Source organism: Balaenoptera acutorostrata, chromosome 3, assembly GCF_949987535.1.
Source record: "Balaenoptera acutorostrata chromosome 3, mBalAcu1.1, whole genome shotgun sequence".
Classification (NCBI taxonomy): Eukaryota; Metazoa; Chordata; class Mammalia; order Artiodactyla; family Balaenopteridae; genus Balaenoptera; species Balaenoptera acutorostrata.
Window position 1 is genome coordinate 102876397 of NC_080066.1, and position 16266 is coordinate 102892662.

Consider the following 16266-nt stretch of genomic DNA (forward strand, 5'->3'; position numbering starts at 1 on the left):
GCATTCTAGCAGCAGGGGAATCACGTGGTGGTATCAGTAGGATAGACTTCACAGGAGAGGATGAGGAAGAATGAAGTTCAGGGATGTTTAGCATCACACCTTTTGAAGAGTCGCCAGAGCAGAGAAAAGTAAAAGAAACTGCAAGAATTGCAGGTGCCCAGGCCTCAGGCAGCATCATGAATGCAAAATACGGGCTAAATTAGCAGCAGAAAGGGCTTGCTTCACTGTGAAGTTAACAGCTCCCAGCCTTGAGGAGCCCCTTTATTTTGTGTTTTTCCCTTCCTGATTGGCAGTGGCTTGGCTGATACACAAGCCAGTGGTCCCCAGTTTCCAGTATGTGAAAAACCTGGTGCCGTGTTAAAAACACAGATTCCCAGGGCCTACTCTCAGTGACTGGGAGATAATCAGTCTGGGATGGGGCCCAGGAATCTGTATTTTAGCAATTCCCAGATGATTCGGATGCTTGTTGTCCGGGAACCATACTTAGAGAAAGAGTGTTCTAAGCCCAGCATCTTCCTCTGTGAGCAGAGTTCAGTGGGAGCCCCGCAAAGGTAACTGCAAGCCAGCTGATGAGGCATCTGAGTCCCAGGAGCTGAGCCACTTGGCCACCGGCCAGGTATCCATAGCCAGGCAGGACCCTCTTCCGACTGTCTTCACAGGGTCCCGTGGGAGGTGAATCCAACAGGTAAGAGTTGAGTTATTTATAGCACGTTGCTTTTGCCTCCTGCGGTGTGTTACTTCTTATTTTTTGTACCAACGGCTCTGCAGCTCTTGTAAATAAGAACTCCCTGTTGGCTTATGTTCTGCATTTATTGTTTGATATTTTTGTCTTCTGTTCTCTTTTGCCTCGCTGTGTTCCAAAATGAACAGCCTGATGTTTCCCCCTCCCCTCTACATCACAGGGTTGTTGGGAGAATTAAGTGAGATACTGCATGTACAGCATTGAGAGGAGGGCCTGGCACTCATAAGCACTCAATATATGTTAGTTGTCATCTTCATATCATCATTATGATCATCATTTCACGGGTATAAACCTGCACGTTTGTATAAATATACACATATGTTTAAACCCTCTGTTCAGATGCTAGAACAGAGACCCCAGGGCCCAACTCCTAGCCTGGCAGCCATGGCCGACCGCAGCCTTCCTTGTCAATCGTAGCTTTCTCTTTCCCCCAGTGTTTTAATGGAGTTGAATTGCTCAGCATCCCCCCCGCCCCCATGCTTTTCCATGTGTCTTCTCACACTTGACTCCAGGCTTGGAAAGTCCTTCCCTGAAACATCGTATTCCATGACCATCCTTTAGGCCCAAGACAAGACACTGAAGTCATCCCCTCCCCCAGAGTTTCCCCAGCCTTCCTGGACAGTATTAATGTTTTCCTCCTGTGAAATCTGTATGATTTATTTCCCTTCCCTTATGCCACCTGCACTTTCTACATTATGATAGTATCAGTTGAGCTTGGGTCTTCCCTCCCCTATTAGAGAATAGGGGCAGTGGCTTTAGGACAAGGCTGTGAATTATGTACTTCTTTGTATCCTCACCCTGTCCTAACTTCTTCTTCCCCAACACAGTGACCCACACATGATGGCAGTTCCATGCACATTGATTGAATGAAGAAATAAACACAGAATGAACATCACAAGGGTGCCATGTGTATCCATCAGCAACAGAGAGAAAGCAGGCAGCTTTTCTGCAGTGCCTGCCCTCCTTGTTCACCTCTCTCCATCCTGTGCAGAGAGGCTTACTTAGCCAGTGTGGCCACTGCTCCGAATTTTCCCTCTTACCTTCCTCCCTCGTTCCAGTTAAAATGTCTTGGTTCTGTGCTGATTGTTGGCTTGCTAACATTTGATAATTAATTTTTGTGAGTATGCTAAAGGTTGAAAATAGCTCCAGAGCTTTCTCTTCCATTTTAACCAGTACAGATCTGTAATGTTCAGTTTTGGGGTGCAGGGGAATCCTTTGGCTGCTGGATTCTAGCTTGCAGCATGAAGATTCATAGGTTACAATAGCAGTTACTACAGTGGGTCTTCAGATCCACATGTGTACTAAAGAAGTGTGTGCTGGATAAAAAAATACACTCTTGAGATATTTATATTAGTATTTTTTTAGATTTAATTTTTATTTTGTATTGGAGTATAGTTTTTCAAGCATATGTAGGTGTAACTGTGATTATGAAAATGAAATTATTTAAAGGAATTACTAGATACATCTTTTTTGCCAGTTTGCATTTTCTCAATCATGGGATGTTAGCTTAAAAATCACTATTATGTGCTGAGCTCGAGAAATTTTTGTTAAGAGAGGTTATCACATTCAAAACTTGCCATCTCTCTACACTGTGCTGTCCAGTGTTGTAGCCACCAGCCCCCTGTGGCTGTTAAGCCCTTGAAATGTGGTGATGCAACTGAGGACTGGAATTTTAAATTTTACTTAAAATTTGAAGTTTAAATTTAAAAAACGGATACTGGATCCGGCTATTGGAAATGTTTTAAGTGTGGTTAGAACAAGGTGGATATAAGAATCTACTTTTTCCACTAAAAATTTTTATAAAATCTAAATACAGATCAGGTACTTCTGATGAAAATTTAGCATCTGAATTGAGCTGTGTAGTAAGTTGGAATTATACACCAGATTTCAAAGACTTAGTATAAAAATATATACTAGGTCATAGTGACTTTTTATATTGAGTCTATGCTGAGGTGACAATATTTTGCATCTCTTGGGTTAAATAAAATGTTATTAGTAGTTATTTCACCTTTTTCTACATGTTTAAAATGTGGCTCCTAGAAGGTTTACATTACAAGTGTGGCTCACATTATACATTTGTTGGACAGTGCAGCACTAAACCGTGTCTCTCAGTGGTTAACTGTTCACAGCACAAACCTGTTCTTTCTCTCATTCTCTGTGTTTCATATGGAGCAAAGGGGTTCTGTGATTACCTTAAAACAAGTGATTAAGCAAAATTGCTGCCTTCCATGCATACCTCATGAGCACCCCTTTGTAGGTTCCCTCTGTTCCCCATCTGTACCTTTCCTCTAAATTCTCCTTTTAACGAGATCATGATTTTTGTTAGCAGCTTGTAAAACCACGGGCACAATACTGGGAGAAATGCAAGATAGAGTAACAATGGGAGACTTCAAATATTTGGACCTGTATAGGCAGACACATTCAGCTGAAAAGCAGAGGGCCAGACAATGCACAGTGCATCAACATGCTCTGCAATAAAAGTCCTTTCCTAAGATATTGAAGAAGTGACAAGGTGGACAGAATTCTGTCCAACAGGGAAGCCCCAGATTGATGAGCTGCAGAAGAATGCACTCTAGAAGAAAAGTGATTCTCTCCTTAGAGTTCATCAGAAAAAAAATTTAAGGAAGGCTAGACAGAGGAACCCTAAACTCGAGCAAGGCAGACTTCAGAAACGTCAGAAAAAGCAGGAGATATGATTCCCTGGTATCTAATTCTAACAGGAAAGAGGGATCAGTACTGTTGAGGCATTCTCAGAAAGTAACTCAACTACTTGCAAATGATCTCAGCAAGGAAGAAAAGAAGATATTTAAGAACATATATATAAGAACTGACCTTCTTTCCTTCATTCCTGAGATCATTTGCAGTTGCATTATGAATGCTTAGGGAGCTTCTTCAAGAGCTCAGAGGCAGAGAGGACACATACCAAAGATGGACAGAAGAACATGTAACCAAGAGGAGTATGACAAAGTAGCAGCAACATGTAAGAGCAATACCCAGGAGGCTGAGGGTTCAGATTAGCAGATGCTGGTGAATAATAATGGCAATTCTAAGAGACATTTTAGTTCAGTTGGTGCATAGAATAACAAGAAGGGACAGTTTGGATAGACTTCCTCCTTGGGGCCACGGTGCTTATCCTTGTCTTAAGATTGGGAGAATGAATATTAATTAATAACGGGGAATTGAGAGCTCATGGCTTCTAGCCTAGATGAATTACATTCAAGGGAACAGAGAAGCAGTCAGTAAGACCACTGAATTTTCTACAGAATCTGTAAGAGATTGAAAGGGGGAAAGAGTGATAGTTTCTAGATTTAACAAAAAAGGAAGTAGATTGTAAAGACCAGTAGATTGTAAAGTAGATTGTAAAGAGTGAGTTCTACATCAATTCCATCCGATACTCTGGAATAAGTTATGAAAAGGGTAGTTTGTGAAAATTAGAAAAAGCTATCAGTGATCAGTAGAAGCCAATTTAGGTTCACCAAGTGTACGTCATCTCAGAGAAGTTGATTTTCCTTACTTTGTTAAGATTGAGATAGTATTTTACATATATATCTACAGTTTACACAGCACTTGATAAGGTCTCCTAAGAAAGTATTGTAAACAAAAAAGAGAAATGTAAACTAAATGATGCCAGAATTGTGCTTGGTAACTAATGCTCATGCTTAAAGGACACTTAACTAGAATGCAAACAATTTTTTCAATGAATTAGGTAAAGTCTAGTATATGTGCTGCCGAAGCAAGCACAAGGTAAAATCTAAAATGACACGCTTTTCAATTTGTAAATATCATGAAGATTTCAGGAGTAGTTAATATATTGGATGGCAGAATTAAAAAAAAAAATCTTAATAGCTAGGAATGATGGGCCCCATCCAAGAAGAATTTTTTAGGAATTAATGTTGGCCTCTGCACTTAGTTTCAAAAAACTAAGAGAACCAGCAGTAGTGGTACATGTGAACAAGACTTAGGGGTTTTAAATTGATTGTAAATTCAGTATGACTTTTCAGAGTGGTGTGCTTGATGAAGACTAATGTGAACTTGGACTACACTGAGATAGACAAAGATAAATTGGAGGAGGGGTTTGCTAGGAGAATGACTGGATGTTGAATAGCTTAAGCACTGTGAGCTAGAAAGAACTATCAGACCCATGGAATCATGGAGCCTGGAGACGCACAGTCAATAGCTTTACTCAGAATATGAGAGAGTTTTGCTCTATGTGAGAGACATAGCCCAAATGCAGAACAATAGGACCAATTGGTAGAAAATGAGGGAGATGGATTTGAGCCCAACAAAAGGAAGCATTTTCTAATAGTGAAGATGGAATGGAATATCATAGGAGGAAACAAGCCACCCCATCTCTAGAGGGATGCAAGGATGCCTGGATGACACTGGGTATGTCTCATATCAGAAAGATTATTCTAGCACTGAGAGTAAACATTTTATTCATTCATTTAAATGCTTCTAAGGACATTGCAGATGATTTAAGAGCTGTGAAAAATAAATAACAAAACATTATTATTTTTTTTGTAAGTACATTATTTTCAGCAGCCAGGGGCTGTGATACCACCAGTGGTTATGTCATAAATCAGAAAGCATGCAGTTTACTACCAGATGTTAAGTTCTGTCACACTGCATTTCTGAAAAGAAGTTCAGGAAGTATAAAGAAAATAAATAACCAAAGAATAACTACAGAGACCTTATATTTATCTCTTCTGAATTCTTACTCTCTTTTTTCACCTCTGTCTCCCTATTTCTGCCCTTTTTCCTGACTCTGTTGTAGTCTTCAGAGCTTTTAGATAGAGTTGATTTAATTTATTTTAAAATTTATTTATTTTGACCTCAAAGATTTAAAAACATTTTTTTCCACTCCTGGTTATATATCCAAAAAAAAAATCAAAAACACTAAGCCAAAAAGATGTATGCACCCAATGTTCATAGCAACATTATTTACAGTAGCTAAGATATGGAAGCAATCTACGTGTCCATCGACAGATGAATGGATAAAGAAGATATGATATGCAAATACAATGCCGTAATACTCAGCCACAAAAAATAATGAAACTTTACCAGTTGCAACCACTTGGATGTTCTTTAAGGGTATTATGCTAATGAAATAAGTTAGAGAAAGACAAATACTGTATGATATCACTTATATGTGGAATCGAAAAATACAACAAAATAGTAAATATAACAAAACAAAAACAGACTCATAGATTTAGAGAACAAGCTAGTGGTTACCAGTGGAGAGAGGGGAGGAGGGAGGGACAAGATAGGGGTAGGGGATTAAGAGGTACAAACTATTATGTATAAAATAAGGTATAAGGATATATTTCAAGCACAGGGAGTATAGCCAATATTTTATAATAGCTATAAATGGAATATAACCTTTAAAAATTGTGAATCACTATGTTAAAAATGTGTAACTTACATAATATTCTACATCAACTACACTTCAATAAAAATAAATAAAAAGATAAATGAATCACACAACAAAAAGAATTAAAAAACATTTTTTTCGTTTAAAGTGTACAGCATGATGATTTGATGCACGTGTGTATTGCAAATTGATGACCACAATTAGGTTAGTTAATACCTCCATTTCCTCACATAATTATCATTTGTTTGTGTCTGGCGTTAACATTTAAGATCTACTCTCTTCACAACTTTCAAGTATATAATATGATATTGTAAACTATAATCATCATGCTATAGGTACATTATATCTCCAGAACTTATTCCTCTCAAGCTGGAAGCTTGTACCCTTTGACCAACATCTCCCCATTATTCCCAATCCCTAGTTCTACCCTGGTAACCATGATTCTACTTTCTATTTCTGTGAGTTTGGCTTTTTTGGATTCTATAAGTGAGAACATACAGTATTTGTCTTTCTCTGTCTGACTTATTTCACTTAGCATAATGTCCTCAAGGTCCATCAAAAGGCAGAATTTTCTTCTTTCATGTGGTTGAATAATATTATTATTTTTTAATCCATTCATCCATTGATGGACACTTAGGTTGTTTCCATATCTTGGCTATAGTGAATAGTGCTACAATGAACATGGGGGTGCAGTTATCTCTTTGAGATAGTGATTTCACTTCTTTTGGATATGTACTCAGACATGGGGTTGCTGGATCATACAGTAGTTCTAGTTTTAATTTTTTGAGGAATTTCCATACTGTTTTCCATAGTGGCTGCACCAATTTACACTCCCACCAACAGTGCACAAGGGTTCCCTTTTCTCTACATCCTCACCAACACTTGTTATTTCTAGTCTTTTTGATACTAGTCATTCTAACAGGGGTGAGATGATATTTCATTGTGGTTTTGATCTGCATTTCCCTAATGATTAGTGATATTGAGCACATTTTTGTGTACCTGTTAGTCATTTCTGTGTCTTCTTTGGAAAAATGTCTATTCAGATCCTCTGCCCATTTTCAAAGCAGATTAATTTTGTTGTTGTTGTTGTTGTTTTGTTATTGAATTGTATGAATTCCTTATATATTTTTGCTATTAACCCCTTATCAGACGGATGGTTTGCAAGTATTTTCTCCTATCCCATAGGTTGCCTTTTCACTTTGTTGATTGCTTCTTTTGCTATGCAGAAGCTTTTCAGTTTGATGTAGTCCTACTTCTTGACTTTTGCTTTTGTTGCTTGTGCTTTTGGTGTCATATGCAAAAAATTGTCTCCAAGATCAATGTCAAGGAGCTTTTTCCTTACCTTTTCTTCTAGTAGTTTTATAGTTTCAGGCCTTACATTTAAGTCTTCAGTCAATTTCAAGTTAATTTTTGTGAGTGGTGTAATACAGGGGTCAAATTTCATCCTTTTGCATGTGAATATCCAGTTTTCTCAACACCATTTATTGAAGAGACTGTCCTTTCCCCATTGAGTGATCTTAGCTACCTTGTCAAATACAAGTTGATCATATATGCATGGGATTCTTCCTTGGCTCCCATTTCTGTTTCATTGGGCTATGTATTTGTTTTTATACCAGTACCACACTGTTTTGATTACTATACCTTTATAGTAAAGTTTGAAATCAGGAATTGTGATGCCTCTAGTTTTGTTCTTCTTTCTCAGCATTGCTTTGGCTATTTGGGTCTTCTGTGGTTCCATATGAATTTTAAGATTGTTTTTCTATTTCTGTGAAAAATGCCATTGGAATTTTTGTAAGGATTGCATTGACTCTATAGATGGTTTTTGGCTATGGACATTTTAACAGTATTAATTCTTCTGATCTATGAACACAAATATCTTTTCATTTATTTGTGTCTTCTTCAATTTCTTTCATCAACGTCTTATAATTTTCAGTGTACAGATTGTTTACCTCCTTGGTTAAATTTATTCCTAAGTATTTTATTATTTTTGATGCTATTGTAAATGGGGTTGTTTTCTTTATTTCTTTTTCAGATAGTTTGTTGTTAGCACACAGTAATGCAGTTTAGTTTTGTGTATTGATTTTGAATCCTGCAGATTTACTGAATTTGTTGATTAATTCTAACAGTTTTTTGGTGGAGTTTTTCGGATTTTCTATGTATAAGATAATATCATCTGCAAACAGAAACAGTTTTACCTCTTCCTTTCCGATATGGATGGCTTATGTTTCTTTTTCTTGCCTAGTTACTCTGGGTAGGACCTCCAGTACTATGTTGAATAGGAATGTGAGAGTAGGCACCCTTGTCTTGCTCCTAATCTTAGTAAGAAAGCTTTCAAACTTTCACTGTTGAGGATTATGTTAGCTGTGGGTTTGTGATATATGGCCTTCATTACGTTGAGGTACATTCCTTTTATACCCAATTTTTTGAGTTTTTTATTATGAAAGGATGTTGAATTTTGTCAAATGCTTTTTCTGCATCTATTGAGATGATCATATCATTTTATATTTCATTCTGTGAATGTGAAAATATATCACATTTATTGATTTGTGGGTTGAACCATCCTTGCATCTCAGGGATAAATTCATCATGATGGTGTGTGATTTTTCTAATGTGCTATTGAATTTGGTTTGATAGTATTTTGTTGAGAATTTTTGCATCTATGTTCATCGGGGATATTGGCCTGTGATTTCCTTTTCTCATGCCTTTTTCTGGCTTTGGTACCAGGGTAATGCTAGCCTTGTAAAATGAGTTTGGGAGTGTTGTGCTGCAGTCCTTGGGTAGGCAGGTATTGTGTCTGGGCTAGAGAGTGGGAAGGCTTGATGCTTGGGTACAGGGGGGCAAGCCTGGAGCCTGCTGTCACTGGGGTGGGCCTGGGAACTGGGTCTGCATGGGCAGGCTTGCATCCTGGGTCAAACCGGTGCCAGGGACCACAGGTTTGGGCCTAGCACCTGGGGCCCTGGGAAGTAGTCTGGTACTGGAACAGGCCAGGAGCCTGGTTTCCCAGGAGCTGGCCTGGAGGTTGGGTCTGCTGGGCTGGTTTGGTGGTGGGGCAGATCAGGAGCCTGGGTCCATGGGGGCTGGCCTGGCTGGGGCCTAGGGCTTCAGTGGTCAGCCTGGCTCAGGGCCTATCTGGAAGCTTAGGTTTGTGGGTGCCCACCTGGAGCCTGGGTTTGCAGGAACTGATTGGGAGCATGGGGCCGCAGGAGCTGCCAAGGCCATGAGCTCTGGCCAGTGCTGGGATGTGCTGGGGGCCTGGGTTCGAGGGAGCACACCGGGAGCCTCTTTGGGTCACAGGAGTCGGCCTGGTGCTGGGGTGGGCTGTGCTGGGGTCTTAGTGAAATGGGCACCTACTTCACTCTCCTTTCCTAGAGGAAGGGTATCTATCTTTGAGCTGGACTGCCTGGCTTGGGGAAGGGTGATGGGAGTAATTTGAATCTATCTTTTCTACCCTCATCAATGCATCTTTTCTTATTTCTGCGCTTCATCCAAGTGCTATAATTCCTCACCTGGAATCCTTAGATCTTGTGAAGGTATTTTCACCTGTGGATAGTGGTTTAAATTGATGTTTCTGGGAGGCGACAGGTGTTAGAAACTCTTATACCACCATTTTGTTGTTGTTCCCTCGGTTGATTTAATTTAAATGGTGATGAAGTCCAATTGCATTAATGAAAAAAATCTGAGTAAGAAAAGGAAACTACAGGCCAGTATCCCTGATGAATATAATATAGCTTTTCCATTTATAAGAACATGTACACAGAATAACCCCGTGGCAAGAAGAAAGAGAAAATGAGACCCCAGAATCCTGCCCAGGCTTAGGCTGGATGAGGACCATTTCTAATGAGCACAATTATTGGTTTGGTACTAAGGTTGCCAGTAAAGAGATTTGTTCTTAACAAGTTAAACAATGCCTGTGTACACGATGATTTAAAAACAATGCAAAATTCAGCCCCCTTTTCATGCAGAAGTACAGTATTATCAATTTCTGAGCTGCTTCCATATCCCTGAAGCTATAGCCAGGAGCGGTGCTGGCTGATCTCATGACAACACATTCCTCTAAGTGCCCAGACTCTATATGTTGCAAAGAGCTCAGGAGATCTCCCAGTTCAGCCTCACCATTTTGCAGATGTGAAAATTGAAGCCCACAGAGGTAACTGACTCATGTAAAGTTGTGTGGCTTCTCTGCAGCCATTGATCTCTTACACCAGAAGTTTCCCTTCGCTTTGTTTACATGACACATACTCTCCATAATGAATGTATATAGGTACTGTTAACCAGTGTAGGCGGGAAGGAGGAATAGAGGCTTACACTGAACTTTAGTTTTATTGAAGTTTCGTTGTTCTGCCAGTAAATTGCAGAAACCCTTTAACTTTGCTCAGGCTGCCTAGTGAATCCCCTTTGGAAAAGCCAGCCTAGCTACCAGTTCACCAAGGTAAATCACAAAAAGACATAAGGACTCAGCATAAGGAACAAACAGACCCCTACAGAGATTGAATTGCATCAGCTCATTTGAATATATCCATTGGACTAGATTCTGGGTCATAGCCTGGTTTTGCAGCTTGAGAAGGGGAATCTCTCTTTCTGTTGTAACATTCTTTCTCTCTCTCTCTGTTTCCCATGCTGGTTCCTTATCGTGAGGCCTGGCGAACCACCTTGCATCTCCTCTTTCAGCATCAGCAGGCCTTCTAAGCTTGGTGGGCAGGGGGGGGGGTTGGAGGGGGTGTGTGGGTGCAGGGTTCAGCTTCAGCAGCCCCCATGCTGGTCTGTGCGGCTCACCTCTGTTGTTGGCTTTGCCTTTGGGACCTTTCTGAGGCCGTTTAAGCTGTGACTGCAGGACGTGGTGAGATGGATGGATGTGCTCTCCTGGTCCCACGTTAGCGGTGGTCAATTCAGTGACCTGTTCAGTACAAGATGATCGCACCATTGCTCCCAAGAAAAATGCGGTGAGTTGCCTCCTTCTTCTGGTCCACGCAATCGGAACGCAGTCTCTTCACCTGCGGTGTCCGCAGCACGCCACCCTCAGCAGTGGATCGGCTCCCTCAGCAGGGAGAGCAGTGGGAGAAAGCCTCCGTCTGATGGTGGGTCCTAGTGCCTTAAGACCCGAGAAACAAGCCTGAGGGGCCAAACTCACAGCAAGGTCCAGAAGAGAACATTTCAATCGGAGGGAAGGCAGTGTCCCGAAAGCTTTACCTTCCTCAGTGCACCTCAAAATAATGGGTCATTACCAGGGACATTTAGTCATCATCATGGATGTTTCCCAAGTTTGGGCAGGGCCTGAGTGAGCCCTTGCTTTGCACCAGCACTGTTAGACAAGGCCTTTACCACTCTCTCCTCGGTCGTAACACGCACCGTTAAATGCCAGATGCTACTTACACGTTTGAATGATATAAAATTATTTAATCCCTGAAACAACAGTATAGAGACTGCTGTCCCCCAGTCTGCAAAGACTGAATCACCAGAAAGTATAGTTTACACACCTAGGAAGTGGCGAAACCAGGCAAGCTGGTTCCAGGACAGAGTTCTAGCTGCTGTGCTCTGCTGTCCTGGCATGGACCTTGTTAGCTTCCTGCTTCCCGCTTCAAGCATTCTCCTTACAGTCTAGCTGTTCCACTGTCACAAGGACCGCTGGCACTCTTCCACCTGTGTCTTTGTTCAGTTTCTTGTCCTTCAGTGCTCTTGGTCCTCTCCCTGTTTGGTAGACCTCCTCATCATCCATGGCTAGGCTCACATGCTGTCTCCTCCCTGAAGCCTCCCTTCTCCTTCCAGCTGTAATAATTTCACCATCCCTGTGCTCAGGAGCACTTTTATTATAGGATCCTGTCTGTTACCTTCATGGCAACCACCAATTTGTAATCTCTCATCTGTTTGCCTATCTGTCTATCTATCTATTTATCTATCATCCATCTGTACCTCCTTCCATCATCCATGTATTCATCGATCATCTGTCAATTATCTATCTATCTTTATCATCATTCATCTCTAATTTATCATCTATTGCTCAGGTCTCTCCCTGCCCTAGTTGATAAAGGAAGACATCCTGCTTCGTTTGCTTTTTTTTTCTTATTCTTTTCCATTATAGTTTATTACAGGATATTAAATATAGTTCCCTGTGCTATACAGTAGGACCTTGTTGTTTATCCAGTCTATATATACTGCTTATTTTTCTTATCACTGGATACCCAACATCTATAGGAGAGCTTGGACTCAAATATTTGTTTAATGAGTAAATAAGTGAATAGATATTTGTACCTTTCCTTTAGTAGCTGTCACACCCTGCCTTATGTTTTAGTTCTCTTTGTGAAGTATTTCTCTGCCAAACTTGATCATAAACCCCTTGGGTAGAGCATGGAGAGCATCTCATTCATCCCAGCCTCCATCCTACACCTAATACAATGTGCCTAGCACATAGTAAGTAGTCCTCAGTGGATGTTTGTTCACTTGAATTGCAGGGGCCTCCTGACACTTTCAGCCATCACACTGCCATTTATTTGAATATTTCAAACAAGTATTTGAAAATGCATCTTTTTCCCCCCTTGTAGGAGCCTTGGTACCATGGCAACCAAATTGGTTTGACTTGGAAGTATGTCTTAGGAGCTGAAGGCTTTTCCTTCTACCTGCTGCTATAAAAGCCATGCAGTGAGACACTTTCCCCAAAAGGCTTTTTCTTTCCACCTAAGCAGATTTGAGTAGGTAGAGCCCTTCACTCCATGCCCTCTGACATGGTTTCCACCTGGCCTGCCCCACCTCCACCTCTCATCCCATTACTGATGAGTTATCTTGGGACCTGTAATCATGATGTCAGAAAATCAACAGTGATCATTCCCTTGGTGCTCTTATTGGCTCAGAACACCGAAGTCCAGAACTCCCAGGCCAGATGTGCTGAGAAAGGCAGCTGGCAAGCTGTGCTGCTTGCAGACTGGACACAGCTGGCCGTAAAGAGTGCTGACTCTCATTTCTTGGCTAGGCTTCTCATCTTTCCTGTAGATAATCACTATTGTGGCCCTGATGCAAAATAAACTTTTTGGAGTGGTGATATGTACCCAGTTTTCCATTTTCCAGCTGGGCGTTTTATGGGAATTGGCATGCCAGGATGTTGGCAGCTTTGGTGCAAGACAAGCAAGGCTGGGAGCCAGGGTGGAGAAAGTCAAGTAAAGCAAGTCAAGTAAAGCATCCAGAGGCAAAACTCACCCTCGGGTGTCTCTCCTTATAAGGCCACTAATCCCATCGTGAGAGCCCCAGCCCCTCGTGACCTCATCTAACACTACTTACCTCCCCAAAGCCCCATCTCCTAATACCACCACGTTGGGAGTCAGGGCTTCAACATGAATTTGACATCATTGCCAATAGCAGACACTATCTCATACTTCTCAGGTGTGTCTCTGCCGTTGCTCCCATCAGTGAGTTTACTGACCCATTCGTTTTCACCTAGTTTTCCAGGAATGGTGGATTTATGCTGATTGAGTCCTTGCCTTCCTAGTCTCTCTTGGATTCATCAATAAGCATCGGCAAATGGCTGACCAGGAGAGTCCTAGTTCATCACCTTCTGTCTTAAGAATACATTTCTGTTTTAGAGTCCGTACTTGTTTTTGCCTTATTTTTCTATCATCTCTATGTAAATACCAGAGAAGATCCAGATCATGTGAGGTATTTATTCCTAGTTCACCTACCAGATGAGAGACTTTCAACAAGTTAAATTTAACTTCTTTGAACTTTACTTCTGAGTCTGTAAAATGGACTGAGTTAATACCTATTTCCTAAGCTTGCCACAAGGTCTAACCAAAATAATGAGGCAGAGGGTCTGGTATAGTAAATGATCCACCTATTTTGAGGAAAAATAATAGTGTTGGTGATACACCACTGAGTGGAATCTCAACATATATTTCTGGGCAGGTGTCAGATATTGATGCAACAGCTGCTCTGTGTTTTTGTTTTGTTTTGTTTTTTTGTCCAGGATAAGTTTCCAAGAGGTGACTTGCTTTTTTTTTTTTTTTTTAAAGAATTTCACTTTATTTATTTTTTGGCTGTGTTGGGTCTTCGTTTCTGTGCGAGGGCTCTCTCTAGTTGCGGCAAGCGGGGGCTACTCTTCATCGCGGCGCGCGGGCCTCTCACTATCGCAGCCTCTCGCTGCGGAGCACAGGCTCCAGACGCGCAGGCTCAGTAGTCGTGGCTCACGGGCTCAGCCGCTCCACGGCATGTGGGATCCTCCCAGACCAGGGCTCGAACCCTTGTCCCCTGCATTGACAGGCAGACTCTCAACCACTGCGCCACCAGGGAAGCCCCGACTTGCTTTTTATATTCTGATGTGTTTTAAATTGCATATAATCTTAGGAAAAGGCATCGTAATGCTTAGTTCTGCTGCAGACCCACAACAATGAAATTGGATTCCCCTGAATAGGTTCAAGATGTTTAAACTGAGGGCTGTCGGAAGTGGCCAACGCGGATAAGAAGAGTCAGTACACGATCTAATTTGTCTCTCAGTCGTCGTGGCTACGTGAAAATGAAGTTGGTCCCCGGGGTTTGCATGGAGAGGGGGAGAGGGAACTGTGCTCTGCAGGGTAGTGCAACCAGCCCCATCCCCACTACTTCCCGTGTGCTGTGGACGCTACATCATCTCAGAGCACAACACTTCCTGAAGGGCCCTAATGGCTTATAAGCGGCTTACATGGTATGTGGGGCTGAAAACATAGCGTTTTCTTTAAAAATAGCTAAGAGTTCTGACCTTGCAACCTTTAAAATGCAATACACATCTCAAGGGGATTGGGCAAACAGATATTGCATGGCAAGGGATTTGGTCCCTAAATGGTATCTATTTCTGACTCCCAACAGAAAGTGTCTAAGACTTTCCCCCAACAGCTGCCAATATTTATGATATTTTGTAAAAGTGCAAGGCAGATGAAATGGAAGTTAAAACCATTTTAAAATATGTTGCAGTAGAAGTAGAGAATAAGAAACTGGATAATTGAAATTTATAGATGATTAAAGAAAATAAATCTAATTTTATGTGATGGTTTAAACCACCTTCCTCATGATGCCTTGAATCAGGGATTCTGTCAGAAAACAAAATTGGCTGGTTTCATTTGGTATCTTTTTATTGTCTCTGTCAAATCTCCAATGGAGCAGCTAATCAGTAGTGAAATGTTGAAAAGATAGGTAAATAGAGGGAGGAAGATGAGTAACAAAAAAAAAAAATTTAAGAAAGAAAAAAGGTTAATTTCGGACCCTGGATCCTCAGCATCTGAATAAATGAGTGTTAACTGCGCTGCCTCCCCAGCTGACTGATACGTGCCTAGTTCTAAGCTCATCCCTCGTTTAGTCAGTGGCTAAATATCTCTCTCTCTCTCTCTCTCTCACACACACACACACACACACACACCCCACACACCCCACACACCCCACACCCGTCCTCTGTCATCTCTACCTTCTTTGCTTTGAGCAGCCCTGACAGAGGGCAGTGAAAAATATCCACAGTCAGTGGCATCAAGAAAGATTTCTCAACACACCAGATCACACATGCTTCTTTGGGACAGTTTGAAGTTGTATCTGGTGGCCTGAAAAGAATCTCACTGGGGTTTAAAAAGAACCAAAAGCAAATTTGTCCTCTGAATGTTAGTGAAATGGTAATGTTATAATTGAGAGCAGGTGAAGTATATTGCACTAAACATTCAATGAGCAGAAATGTAATTGTAGCAGCATGTGTTTGGGGGCATTTTGGGTGTCTCCCAGAGCCCCCCGGGCCTTGGCTCTCTGTGGGCTTTATCCAGCCTAAATCAGAGCTTCAACTTGATGCCCCTTGTTTCTAAACCAAAAAAAGTGGTGTTATTTATTTTTAAAAGCTATCTTGAATTCTTGTTATAATCATTACATTATTAAAAGCATAGCTATCTTTTTTTATTTGAGTAAGATATTTTATTAAATATGTGAAAAGCAAATAGTGTCTAGTAGAAAGGATCCAGCCTTTGGAGTCAGAGTTGGATTTGAATACTGGGTTTTTTATTTATTGGCTCTATGAATATGTATAAGTTGCACAATTTCTCTAAGTCTGTTTTCTTATCTGTAAAATGGGGATAATCATACCTGGCTTTAAGGGGCTGACCTGTTTTTATGTGAGATAATGTATAGACTGAATGTTTTTCTTCCCCCAAAATTCATAGGTTGA

At 41.1% G+C, this 16266-nt stretch overlaps 1 protein-coding gene across 1 annotated transcript in view; it reads left to right on the top strand.

The window, feature by feature from the left end:
- RYR3 (ryanodine receptor 3) overlaps positions 1-16266 on the top strand; it is a 572028-nt gene that overhangs the window by 52434 nt on the left and 503328 nt on the right. The gene's annotated exons all lie outside the window — the stretch shown is intronic.